Genomic DNA, 15,068 nt, shown 5'->3' with positions numbered 1-15,068 from the left:
CAATACCGTGTGTTGTATTTTCCTTCTTAAACAAAATAATTTTTCTTCAATTCCAATTCACTGTATTATGTTTACATTGAACAGGAAACTCCTTTTACTTGCACCATCAGACAAACTCGATTTAAGTTTAAAACTTTAACAAAAGGTACCAACAGAAAACAGCTCAAAATTTATTAGTCCTATAGAATGTGTTTTATTTTCCATTTAAAACAAAAATATTTCTCGTCAGGTGTGATTCACTCTATTATATTTACGCGGTAAACAAAACTTGTAAAACTATTTATAGCATAAAATAAACAACAACTAAATATACGAGTTTTACCTGAAAGAACAAAGAGAAACCAGCTCCAATTACACTAGGGCTATACCATGTGTTTTATTTTTCATCGAAAATAAAAATATTTTTGGTCATGTCCGCTTCACTCTATAATATTAATGTTGCACAGGAAACTTCTTTTATTTGCACCATCAGATAAAATCGAGCTAAATATACGAGTTTTATAAGATGTGACAAACAGAAAACAGCTCCAAGTTTTGTCAGGATTCACTCTAATATATTTGCATTGTAAAAGAAACTTATTCTATTAATATCATAAGAGAAGCACCAGCTAAATATATGAGTTTGACCTAGAACAGAGACAAAATAGATTCACTCTTCCTAGGGCTATTCCATGTGTTTTACTTTCCATCTAAAACCAAATTATTTCGTTAGGTCAAATTCACTGTATTATATTTACGTTGTACATGAAACTTGTTGCTGCACCATGCGTTTTATTTTCCTTCTAAAACAAAATTATTTTTCATCAGTTCAGATTCACACTACTATTTTTTCGTTTTAAACGAAACTTGTTCTATTCATATCATAAGATAAACATGAGTTTAATATATGAGTTTTGTTGGAAGGTACCTATAGAAAACAGCTCCAAATTTACTAGACCTATAGAATGTGTTTTATTTTCCTTCTAAAACAAAATTAGTTTTCGTAGGTATGATTACACTGTATTATATTTATTTTGTACAGGAGACTTGGTAATGCACTATTTTAATGCACGTATGTTTTAATATCCTTCTAAATAAAATTATATTTTGTCATGTCCGATTTACTGTATTATATTTACCATGTACAGGAATCTTGTTCTATTTATAACATAAGATAAATACGAGCTAAATATACGAGTTTACCTTAAAAAATAAAGAGAAAATAAATCCAATTACACTGGGGCAATACCATGTGTTTTATTTTCCATCTAAATTAAAATCATTTTTTGTCGGAACTAATTTACTGTATTATATTTACGTTTTACAGGAAACTTGTTGCACCATGTGTTATATTTTCCTTCTAAAACAAAATTATTTTTTGTTCGTTCAGATTCACACTACTTTTTTTTTATTGTAAACGAAATTTGTTCTATTCATATCCTAATATAAACACCAGCTAAATATACGAGTTTTACCTAAAAGAACAAAAAACAAATAGCTCCAATTTTACTAGCACTACACCATATATTTTATTTTCCTTCTTAAACACAATAATTGTTTGTCAGGTCCAATTCACTGTATTAAGTTTACTTTGAACAGAAAACTCTTTCTATTAGCACCATCAGACAAACTCGATTTAAATTTACGAGTTTTGTCAGAAAGAACCAACAGAAAATAGCTCCAAATTTAGTAGACTTACAGAAAGTGTTTTATTTTCCATCTAAATTAAAAATATTTTTCGTCAGGTCTAATTCTCTGCATTATATTTATGTTTTAGAGGAAACTTGTTGATGCATCATGTGTTTTATTTTCCTTTTAAAACAAAATTAGTTTTCGTATGTCCGATTCAGTGCTTTATATTTATGTTGTACAGGAAACTTGTTCTGTTGATAACATAAGATAAATACGGGCTAAATATACGACCATTACCTAAGAAAACGAAGAGAAAACAGATCCAGTTCTACTAGGGCTATACCATGTATTTTATTTTCCAAATAAAACAAGAATATTTTTCTTTAGGTCCGATTCACTCTATTATATTTACGTTGTAAACAAAACTTGTTTTATTAATATCGTAAGACAAATATCAGCTAAATATATGAGTTGTGCCTGAAAGATAAGAAAAAAAGGGCTAAATTATCCTAGGGCTATATGATGAGTGTTATTTTTCATCTAAGGCAAAATTATTTGTTAGGTTTGATTCTCTGTATTATACTTAAGTTGAATACAAAACATATTGATGCACGATGTGTTTTATTTTCATTCTACGACAAAATTATTTTTTATCAGTTCAGATTCAGAGAAAACAGTTTTACTTTTAGCAGGGCTATTCCATGTGTTTTACTTTCCATCTAAGTAAAAGGGCTAGGACAGTTCTGGCTATTTTCCCATGTTAAATCCCATAAGAAATCGCTAAGGTCCATTCTGCTCGTTTTTGGCTCATTTCGTGGTGGGGGTAAAACAGCTCATCGGATCGCGACGTATGAGGTATTGTTGGAACCGTACGCGCAACGGGTTTCGCGCAGCTATGGGTAACACTGTTTTGGCTACGAGGTGGTGGTGGTAGGGCAAAGGAGGGGCGAGTGGGGCCGTCGAGGGGTGCGGGGGGACAGGGGTACTCGAGGTGTCGTCGATACATGAAAATAGCGTTAATTCTTCTTCTTTTGTGAAAAATCGTCCAAACGTGAAAATAGCGTGAATTCTTCTTCTTTTCGTATCGTTCAAACTTGAAAATAGCGTCAATTCTTTTAAAGTGTAACAGGAGTTCTTGGAAAAAGGGGGCGTTGGCTCGGCGGATCGCGATGTATGACATGTCAAACGAACGGGAAGGGGACGGGGAACACGCAAAGAGAAAAAACAAAGATGGCGGCATAGTCAAAACGACACTATAACGTATCGCCGTGTCTATTGGTCCGATTGCAACGTATGAGGCGTCAAACGAAAGGTGAGAGAATAACGAATACATCAAAATGAAAACATGAAACAAAATCAATGCCAAAACGACACTATAACGTATCTCCTGGTCTATTGGTCCGATTGCAACGTATAAGGCGTCAAATGAAAGAGGAAGGGGTAATGAATACATGGAGATTGTAAAAAACAACAACGTATGAGGTATCAAACGAATATAACGTACAGCAGCGGCTATCGCCGGAAATGAAAAGAATGGGAATGTACAACATCGTGACGTGTCAGGTATCGTTGGAAAGGGGAGGAGGTAACGAATATGTTAAAGCAAAAAAAAACAAAGATGGCGGCATTGCCAAAAGGATACTAAGCTTGTAGCGTCTAAACGGCTCAACGTATAACAATGTGTAAGGTATCGATGGAAAGGGGAGGGACAAACGAATACTTTAACATGAAAATAAAGACGACGTCATTGCCAAAAGGACACTAAGCTTGTAAAGCCTAAACAGCTCAACGAACAACAACGTGCAAGGTATCAATAGAATTGGGAGGTGGTAACGAATATGTTAAGACAAAAAAGCAAACGCAAAGACAATGCCAAAACAGCACTATATCGTTTTTGTGTTGTTATTAGTCAGATTACTACTTGTAACACGTTAAATAAAAGAGGGGGGAATATCCAATACTTTTACACAAAAACAAAGACAAGACATTGCCAAAAAGGCACTACACCATATCTTCGTTTCTATTGGTCCGATCTTCGCGAATGAGGGCTTGTTGGAAAGAGGAGAAGAGATCAAAATATGTTATCATAAAAACAAAGACAAAGACATTGTCAAAATGGCACTATATCGGATTTTTGTTGCTATTGATCGAATTTTAGCATAATAGACGTTGAAGGAATGGAGAGTAGTCACTGAGGCTAACAGAGAAACAAACATGACAACATTGTGAAAACGACGCTAAATCATATCTTTGTTGCTATTGGACCTATTTAGAAGGGGATTCCACGAACATTACAGTTCATCGAAACAATCGACCAATGGTGGTATAGGAACATCCGCAAGTAAACGCCTGAATGGTGACATGTCAACGCCCAATGATGACATGTAAACGCCCCAAACCGTGGTGTTACGTATTCTCGTATCACCAGGCCCTAACCAATACGTACCCTCATGCACCACACTCCAACATGTATCGACCACTGATGACATAGAAACGGTAAGTAAACACCTGAATGGTAACATGTAAACGCCTCTCAAAACAATGAGAATGAAGTCATGACCAAAGAGATTCCACCCCGAGGCGCGCAGTCGTGTGGGATAAAAGTCGACCTGATAGAGGTTACATGATTGAATAAAACTCAGTATGTATCAAGCCTTCTAAGAAGTAAGATGGATAAATCAAGTTGTTCAGAGGTCCGAACGCAGTCAGAAAAATAAAACGCTTAAATTTAGATGATATACTTATTGATCAATGGATGACAAACACAGAAATTACCTGCGTTATCTTTTATATCAGCGAAGAACCAGTACCGTTTGTTCTATTATCAAAATGCAACTTTGATCCACTCAGACAGCGTGATGTACCAAGAGTATTAGATTACGTATATACATTACCTCATCATCGAAAAAGAGGATACGCATGCAAACTTATAGAACATGTAAAGAAAAATAACCAATTCACAGCATTTTGCTCCAACAAAGAATCGGAACGGTTGTTTGGTAAATGTAAATTTGTTAATCATGGAATAACGAATTATACTGTAATGTTTAGATATCCATAATAAAATCGAAATAAACATATAAACAACATATCGTGCTTTATTTCTTCCACACTTATTTCAGTCTACCACACTGTACTCTGTAATAACGGAATAGGTAATAGAATATAGAAAAACGTGATATTCTCAAAGGACATACGATGGGTATATCGCATCAGAATGACTAGAAAATAATTCACAGGTAACCTATCGATGTTTAGCAATTTTAAACTTCGGACAACAACATGTAACGTACCCTAACTGTAAACGAACTGGAACAGATATCTAACGCGATCGAACATATAGCAGACGTATACCTGACACTATCTAACGCATAGGAGATGTATAGCAGACGCGTTCTAACTCATATCAGACGTATAACAGTTGTATACTAGACTCAAGATAGGACAGAACAATCGCTAAAGAAAATCTGTCGGAAAAAAAAACGAAATTTGTCAGAGTAAGAAATGAAAGAATAGTAAGAAATTATGTGCGTTAATTAGAGAATAACGAAGGACATCGCAACTACACTGGTATGGACACGTCCACAAAATGGGCGACAACAAAATAACAAAAAAGTATTATATTGGACACAACAGGAAAGACGGAAATGTAGTTCATCAGCTACTATACATAAATATATAAATCTCATCTAAGCAGTCATTACAAGTATCCTCCGAATAGTAACTACTATACACAACTCACAAATACGATTATTGGTATGCGATAACGTTTTATTGCATAATATATTTTATCACAACAATCACTATTTTACAACGATATTCAGATATAATCCAATTATAACGAGGACTAAAAACGAATTTACCATTCTTCCAGTATGTTCAAACAACTAGCGAATATTACTCGACATAGAAATGAGTTGGATGATCACAAACCGACAAGGACCTAAACGTTCTCTACAAGCCACTTCTGAACGACCACTACTATACACAAATCTCCACTGAACGTACAATTCGACAAGAGTCTCCGCTGAACACTCACTAATACACACAGATCTCATCTGAACGTATAATTAGTCAAGAGTCTTATCTACATATCCACTACTATACATAAATCTCCAAGATGACTATTTTTCGATTTGATGCATATTATATTTTATCTACATAATTACCATTTTACAATGATCTTCAGATATAATCCAATTATGACGAAGACTAACCAACGAATGATTACCATCCATAAATTATGTTTAAACAATTTAACGTGCCGAAGGACCATTATAATATTTCTTCGTTGTTATTTATCCGATTTTGACGTACAAGGCGTTAAATGAAAGGTGAAAGGAAAGCGTAAATATGTGCATACTATAGTTTATCCACGACGAGCAAGTAATTTATTGTTTTAAAGTGGATAATGAACATTGGTCTCTGTAAGAATATATGTTGGTCATAGACGGTTCTTCGATAGCCATCAGGCAACAATTTCCCCTGATCATGTTTATAAAACATACGGAAGGCACTGTATATACCTAACCCTAGTTGACAGCGCACTTTGCAGGTCCCGTCTCACGATCAACTAATAGGTTTAAGTACAACTCCCTTCGTGAAGGTACACAAGCGTGAATCCGTGCAGAAAAATGTCGACCATCCTTTTTATACTCCGGAAAGGACCATCAAATATTCAACGTTAAAATATTTCAGGTGTATTAACAAAGAAAAATTAAATTAAATACATTTTTAGAGTATATATAATTATAGAGTATATATAGTTTTAGAGTATATACTTTGGATGTGAAAATTGAAAGTAAATATATTATGTTAGATAAAAGAAAAACTCAGCCATCGAGTAAAGATATGACTACCACAATACGCTACGGTAACTCTAAGACAGAAATGATGTACATGAAATGATAGAAAAACATGTATAAAATATCTGATATAGAACCATGTAAGACAGAAAGCATGGACAATAATGATGGAAAATGTATAAAATATCCGACATAGAAACATGTAAGACAGAAAAGCTGTACATAAAATGATGGAAAATGTATAAAATATCTGACGTAGAAACACGTAAGAAAGAAATGCTGTACATAAAAATGTATGAAATACCTGACATAGAAACACATAAGGCAGAAAGCATGGACAATAATGAATGAAAATGTATAAAATATATGACATAGAAACACGAAAGGCAGAAAGCATGAATAATAATGATAGAAAATGTATAAAATTGCATGTTTTAAATAATACATAAATTAATAAACAATATGAAAAAACCTGGAAAAAAATAATGGATAACAGATTTGGTATAAAACCAAAATTTTAAAATATTTTTTGTATGTCTCTATTTTTTTTAATCAACAATTACTTTATTATTTGTGAAATGCACTGTTCCATTTTAAAAACGAGAAAATTAAACAATATATTTACAAATAATATTGCATGTTTTAAATAATGCAGAAATAAATTACATACATAATGACAAACTTAGAATGATGGTGTATAAAATTAAATACAAGCCCTCTAAAATATATAAAATAATACATACTTTGTTTAAATTGTTTTACTTGTAGCACAAATTTTTTGTAACACAAAACGAACACGTTATTACAAAGGTGAACTGCTTTTCTGTCTTACATGTTTCTACGTCAGATATTTTATACATTTTCCAACAATATTGTCCATGCTTTCTGCCTTACGTGTTTTTATGTCAGATATTTGATATATTTTTTTTATCATTATTGCCCATGCTTTCTGCCTTACGTGTTTCTATGTCAGATTTTTTCTATCATTTTATGTACAGCAGTTATATTTTATATATTTTCTATCATTATTGTCCATGCATTCTGCCCTACGTGATTGTATGTCAGATATTTTACACATTTTCTGTCATTTTATGTACAGCATTTCTTTCTTACGTGTTCCTATGTCAGATATTTTTTACATTTTACATCATAATTGTCCATGCTTTCATTCTTACGTGTTTCTATGTTAGATATTTTATACATTTTTTATCATCCTTTCCAGTACTTCTCAATTTTTATTTGATATTTTATACATTTTCCATCATGATTGTCTATGCTTTCTCTCTTACATGTTTCTATGTCAGATATTTCATACATTTTTATGTACAGCATTTCTTTTTTACGTGTTTCTATGTTAGATGTTTTATACATTTTCTATCATTTTATGTACAACATTTTTTTTCGTGTTTCTAAGAACTTTTAAATTTTCTCAATTTATATTTTACGAGTAACTTTTAATCAACCTCGTATATATTTTATCCACAACAAATAGTCTAAAACCAAAAATTCGTTGATTTTCCAATTTATATATTACTAGTAATTTGCGAGTAACTTCTATTATATAATTAAACTTATAAATCTTTATAAATATTCCAACCAGCGGATGTGCATTTCCTTTTAACATTTCTCACACGGTCGTCGGAAACACGTGCAACAATTTTTTTCAAGAATCAGCTTGTTAGTCATATAGGTATACATATACGGCTGGACGTAATATGATGCGAAATACTGCTAACGAGAACTTTAGCGGATATTATTACATTCCTTTTTAACATTCTCTCACGATTCAGCGTTTTTACAGTCGAGAATATCCGGTGCACGTGTAAACAAGCTTCAGCTTGCAATTCTCGATAATTTCCAGTCGAGTTACGTCATACCAGCCTACCTATTTAATGAACGAATCCATTCTGTTATACTCAGTCTGCAGTTCACCTTTGTAATAACGTGTTCGTTTTGTGTTACAAAAAATTTGTGCTACAAGTAAAACAATTTAAACAAAGTATGTACTATTTTATATATTTTAGAGGGCTTGTATTTGATTTTATACACCATCATTCTAAGTTTCTCATTATGTATAAAATTTATTTCTGCATTATTTAAAACGTGCAATATTATTTGTAAATATTGTTGTGAATTTATTAAGGTTCAATATTTATAACACTTATGGATTTAATTTATTTTTTATTTATATTAACTTATCTGACAATAATTTATATATACCCGTACGTAACAATTAAATTCGCGAGCGCGTCTTCAGAATTAACTGTCTGCTTCAATGAAAAATCCATTATTATATATGAAGCCACAACTGGCCTAGAATTCTCTGATTTATACTAGAAGTTCATCGTCTGACCGGTTTTCTATTCTGCCAGCAGGTAGGATCACCCCGTATAATCTACAACATATTAGAATTAGTCATCATATATTTACAGTTATTTTTAGGCCAGGATATTTATCGTAACATTGCCCCCCTCTTAAAAGATGGTTCCTCCTGGAACCTTGTCGGGACTGGAACCGGAACTGTATGCTGGTATCGGCAACTGGACCCTATTTTACAACTTCCAGTTGTATAAAAATGACAAGGGACGGTTTTCTCTCCGCACCAGTAACTATGGGGATTGCAACAGACTAACACCTGGACTTCGGTGTCTTTGAAGATCTCCTCCACCATATTTCGGATAACCCTCCAATCTAATTGGCGGCACTCCAACTTTGGCATGGCTATCTTTTGCACGTCGGACTCTAGTACGTGCTCTCTCAATTGAAGTAAGGCTTCCCATACATCTCGGTACGTAGGTTGGTCACGGGCAGTGTCTTTTGTCACCAGGTAGAAAAGGTAACGTGATGCATCTTGGAGTTTCAAGGTTTTACCGGGAACTGGCACTTGGCATTGAAGTTCTGCAACTCGACCAAACTTCCTTCTAAAGACGGATGCCAACCCTGGCGCGTCTTTGATACTGGCCGGGACGGTAAGGGCCAGCGAGTAGTCATCGGGGAGCGCGAGTAGATCTTGCTTTTCTTCAGTGGTAACACCATGTCTCGCTTTACCGGTACCTCCATAGGCACCCATGAATTCCTCAAACGTGAGGTCAGACACATCGTGGACTTGGTTTACTTCCACTTCTTCATCTACGTCGTGGTCACCTTCGAAAGATGCCAATCGGTTATGGTGTACTATCATCGGCTTTCCCCTCGGAATCTTGCTTATTCAGTAGATGACATCGTTGATCTTCTCCATGATGAGGTATGGACCTTCCCAAAACTGCTGCAATTTGGGAGAACAACCTTTTCGCTTCTTGGGATTATACAGCCATACTTTGTCGTTCTTCTTAAAGCAACCCTTTTCGGCTTGTGTATCGTACCGTTTCTTCATTCGGTCGCTAGCGATCTAAAGGTGGGAACGGACCAACTCATGTACATCGTCCATTCTTCTTCGTAATTCGATCACATAATCTTCACCTGCTACATCTTCTCCAGGTCGACATCCAAACTCGAGATCACAAAGTAGTCGCGTATTTCGCGTCCGAATAGGACTTTGGCCTGGTGTCTGGCCTGTTGTTTCGTTAACAGCAGATCTGTAGGCCATTGTGAAGAACGGAAGGTATTGGTCCCAGTCTCGCTGATGATCGGACACCATCTTTGTCAAATACTTGCCAACTGTCCTATTCATTAGTTCTACCATACCATCCGATTGCGGATGATACGCGGTAGTTCTTGTTTTCTTCATGCCTAGTCTATCACATATTCCTTGGAATAGATCGCTTTCGAAGTTCCTGCCTTGGTCACTATGTATCTCCAAAGGCACTCCAAATCGGCTGATATATTCTTGGATCAACTTATCTGCAACGGTGGCGGCCTTCTGGTCGGGAAGTGCGTAAATCTCGACCCACTTAGTAAAGTAATCCATTACTACCAACATGTACTTGCCTCCATTTTCACTTTCTGGAAATGGCCCGGCGATATCCAAAGCTATTCTTTCAAACGGGCTTCCAACATTATATTGCCTCATAGGAGCTCTCCTTTTTCGGTAAGGCCCGTTACTCGTGGCACAAATAGTACATTTCTTACACCAGTCTTTTACATCGTCGGAACTGTTCATCCAACAAAACCGTTCCCGAATTCGCTGAAGGGTTTTCTTTACACCAAAATGCCCTCCCGATGGACTGTCGTGTAACTGACGAAGTACTTCGGCTATTCTGCTCTTTGGGATCACCAACTGTCTTCTCTTCTCTGAACCGTCATCATTTTCCAGGACTCGTTTGAGCAAGCCATCTTCGATGATAAATGAGTCCCACTGGGCCCAATACGTCTTATCTACTGAGCATAGGATTGATATTTCCTGCCAAGGCGGTCGACGGTTTTCCTCTTTCCATTTTCGGATTTTCTGTATAACTGGATCTCTCTCTTGTTCTTCCCTTATTTTAGTAGGCGTCCAGTCGTCGTTGACAATCGTCGTTCTTAGCACTGCTGCTTCCTTGGATTCCGTTTTGTTGCAGTGGGAACACTCTGCTGGGCATGGCCTTCTGGAAAGAGAATCAGCGTTTCTATGGCTAACTCCGGCCCGGTGCTCAATCTTAAAATCGTATTCTTGGAGTCGTTCGATCCACCTGGCTATCTGACCCTCTGGATTCTTAAACTGCATCAACCACTTAAGGGCGGCATGGTCGGTTCGGATTAGAAACTTCCTACCATAAAAGTATTGATAGAAGTGCTCTACTGATTTTACTACTGCTAGAAGTTCTCTTCTCGTGACACAAGAATTCCGCTCAGGTTTTGAAAGAACTTTACTAAAATATCCGAGGACTAGTTCCTGTCCTCCTTAAATCTGAGACAGCACTCCTCCAATTCCCACATTACTTGCATCTGTATCTAAGATGAACTCTCCTTCTGGCAGTGGATACCCTAAAATTGGTGCTGTTATTAAATGCTTTTTCAAGGTCTCAAAGGCGTTTTGGCAATCTGTATCCCAGCGGTAATCTCTCGCTTCCTCCGTAAGTCGCGTTAATGGCTTAGCGATATCTGCAAACTTCTTAATAAACCTCCGGTAGTAAGTACATAGTCCAAGAAAACTTCTCACGTGATGTTTGTCAGTTGGTTTTGGCCATTCCTTAATGGAATCGATTTTTCCCTTATCCACGGCCACTCCTTCTTTACTGACTATATGACCCAGATAATTGACTTTACCTTGAAATAGCTGGCACTTCTTGGGGTTTAGCATCAATTGGCAGCTTTAAGTCGATTAAAAACGTTTTCTAAATTCCTCAAATGATCTTCGAATGTCTCCCCCAAGACGATTATGTCATCTAAATAAACCAGGCATGTTTTCCAATATAACCCTCTCAACACATTTTCCATGAGCCTCTCAAATGTCGCAGGAGCATTACAGAGTCCAAATGGCATAACGTTGAATTGCCACAATCCAGATCCTGTGGTGAAGGCTGTCTTTTCTTTATCTACTGGGTCCATTTCTACCTGCCAGTATCCAGACTTCAAATCCAAAGTAGAAAATAATTTACTTCTAGCCAATGTGTCCAATGTGTCATCGATCCGAGGCAGAGGATAACTATCATTCTTGGTAACGTTGTTCAGCAAACGGTAGTCCACACAGAACCTCGTCGTTCCGTCTTTCTTCTTAACCAGGACCACCGGAGAGACCCATGGACTCGTAGAAGGTTCTATCACCCCGTCTTTCTTCATTTCCTGAACAATCGTTTCCGCTTCCTCTCTCTTCGCCTGTGGTAATCGTCGAGCTGTTTGACGAATTGGCTTAGCATTACCAGTATCAATTTTATGCTTAACAACGGTAGTTCTTCCCGTCTTTCCTCCTTTCGGTACGAAAATATCACGATACTGCCGAAGAAATTCCCTTAATTTCCTTTTCTCCATCCGATTTAGAGACTGTCCTGCAACTGCAACCATTTGGTCGAATTTGTCGTTGGCATTATCAGATGTTGTCGCCTGACGGATTATGGATGTCACAGGTACACAAGTTCCTACCTTTGTCTCTTTCTTGATGGTCACTGGGTAGTCATTGACATTGATAAGCCTCACAGGAATTTCCTTAGCCAAAGTCACCAATTCCTTTCCACGGCCATTATGATTCCACGGCCAACCTCATCGTTGTGGTTCCAAGGCTCCATCATAACAGGTCTCCCTTCGTCCACAATTCCCTGTAGCCGCGCTACTATGATCGTTTCGCTTCTCGCAGGCACGACTGTATCTTCTTTAATGGCTGCTTGCACAGTGTTGTCATTATGTGGATGGAGAAATACTTCCTCGTTGCCAACTTTGATTACCTTATTCTTAAAATCCAATTGGAATCCATGCATATTCATTACGTCCATTCCTAATATAACATCCTCTTCGATGTCAGCAACTATAACAGTATGGACAAACTTTTCTGCTCCAATTCCCAATTGTACCTGGATTTCTCCATGAATGTTGGCATTTTCACCTGTAGCGGTCCGAAGTCGCAACCTCGTTGGTAACAGTTTCTTTCGGCTGTTTATAACTGTCGGGCGTATAATGGTTCTGGTCGCTCCGGTATCCACCAACAACGTATGTCTTTTACCATTTATTTCTCCATCTACATATACACTATCTTCACGACATTTCAAAGAAGCTATTAGTATAAGAGGGTCTTTGGAAAAGTTCCGGGTCGAAGCTGCTCCCCTAAAGCCGACTCGTTCTGGTTTTCCTGATGGTGAGTTTCTTGATTTTATGGTCTTGGTTTTCTTGCATGTAATAATTTTCATCATATTAACGAGCTGGTCAAGTTTATCTTCATCTCCTTTCTCTTTTACAGTCCTAACTTTACTGTATCCTTCAGAGGCCTGCGTAGCTGACTCGTATTCGAGGGCGGCGGATAAGACATCAACCAGCGTCTTGTGACGAGCTAATCGTAGTGTTTTCTGCATTTCATGATCACGAAGACCATCAATAAACGTTTGAACGGCCAACTTTTCCATCATATCTTCGGGAGCTGTTGGATAAGCATATCGTACCAATCTGGCAATATCTACCTCATATTCTTGAAGAGCCTCATCTTTCTTTTGTCTTCGATTTTTAAGCTGCGACTGATATACATGTTCCAGATGTTCGTGGCCATATCGCATATTTAACCTCTTCTTCAGTTGTTCGAAATCATCGGTCTCCTCTACGGCTATGGTCTGAAGCACATCTAAGGCATCTCCTCGAAGAGCGATAGTCAGGTTTACAGCCTTTTCTTTTTCAGACCATCCATTCGCTCTTGCAGCTGATTCGAACTGTTTCATGTAGTTATTCCATGACGATTTTCCGTCGAAAGTTGGGACCTTCACATGGACAGAACCTCCACTTCCTTCAAATTTCGGCCGTATTTCCAACTAACATTTCGTCTCGTCTTCTTTTATCTCCACTGTAATCGGATTGTTACCTCTCTCTGCTGTCCCTGTTTCCTCCATCTTCCTTTCCATCTCTTTAATCATTTCTTCGAAGGCCAACATATCGGCAGCAACTTGATTTTTTAACGAACACATTCTATCGTCCAGGGCAGACATCTCAGAAGTGACTTTAGAGATTTCCGAAGAGATGTTAGCAGAAACTTTGCTTTCCAGAGAAGAAATCTCGTTAGAAACTTTGTTCTCCAATGATGCGATGTCGCCGGAAACTTTGTTCTCTAATGATGCGATGTCACCAGAAACTTTCAAAATATCGTCAGAAACTTTGTTCTCTAATGATGCGATGTCACCAGAAACTTTCGCAATTGACGAGATAACAGCAACATGCTTGTCTTCAAATATATAAGTTTCCGGATCCAAACCTTCTTCTTTTAAAGCGTTCTTTAGTCGTTGGACTAAATCAGCCTTTTTCCGGGTAGAAGCTAATTCCCTATCTTCAAGATGCCTTCTTAAATCCGTAACTGTGAGCTCATAAATCGTAGTCATTTTCACAATTTATAAATATTCACTTGTATTATTATTATAAGTCTAATTTATGTTCGATCCAACTTCTAACACCATTTGTTGTGAATTTATTAAAAGGTTCAATATTTATAACACTTATGGATTTAATTTATTTTTTATTTATATTAACTTATCTGACAATAATTTATATATATCCGTACGTAACAATTAAATTCGCGAGCGCGTCTTCAGAATTAACTGTCTGCTTCAATGAAAAATCCATTATTATATATGAAGCCACAACTGGCCTAGAATTCTCTGATTTATACTAGAAGGTCATCGTCTGACCGGTTTTCTATTCTGCCAGCAGGTAGAATCATCTCGTATAATCTACAACATATTAGAATTAGTCATCATATATTTACAGTTATTTTTAGGCCAGGATATTTATCGTAACAATATGTTGTTTAATTTTCTCGTTTTTAAAATGGAACAGTGCATTTCACAAATAATAAAGTAATTGTTGATTAAAAAAAAATAGAGACATACAAAAAATATTTTAAAATTTTGGTTTTATACCAAATCTGTTATCCATTATTTTTTTCCAGGTTTTTTCATATTGTTTATTAATTTATGTATTATTTAAAACATGCAATTTTATACATTTTCTATCATTATTATCCATGCTTTCTGCCTTACGTGTTTCTATGTCATATATTTTATACATTTTCATTCATTATTGTCCATGCTTTCTGCCTTATGTGTTTCT

This window comes from Diabrotica undecimpunctata, unplaced genomic scaffold (assembly GCF_040954645.1).
Source record: "Diabrotica undecimpunctata isolate CICGRU unplaced genomic scaffold, icDiaUnde3 ctg00000625.1, whole genome shotgun sequence".
In the NCBI taxonomy this organism is placed as follows: Eukaryota; Metazoa; Arthropoda; class Insecta; order Coleoptera; family Chrysomelidae; genus Diabrotica; species Diabrotica undecimpunctata.
Note: the sequence above shows the minus strand (reverse complement) of the source record.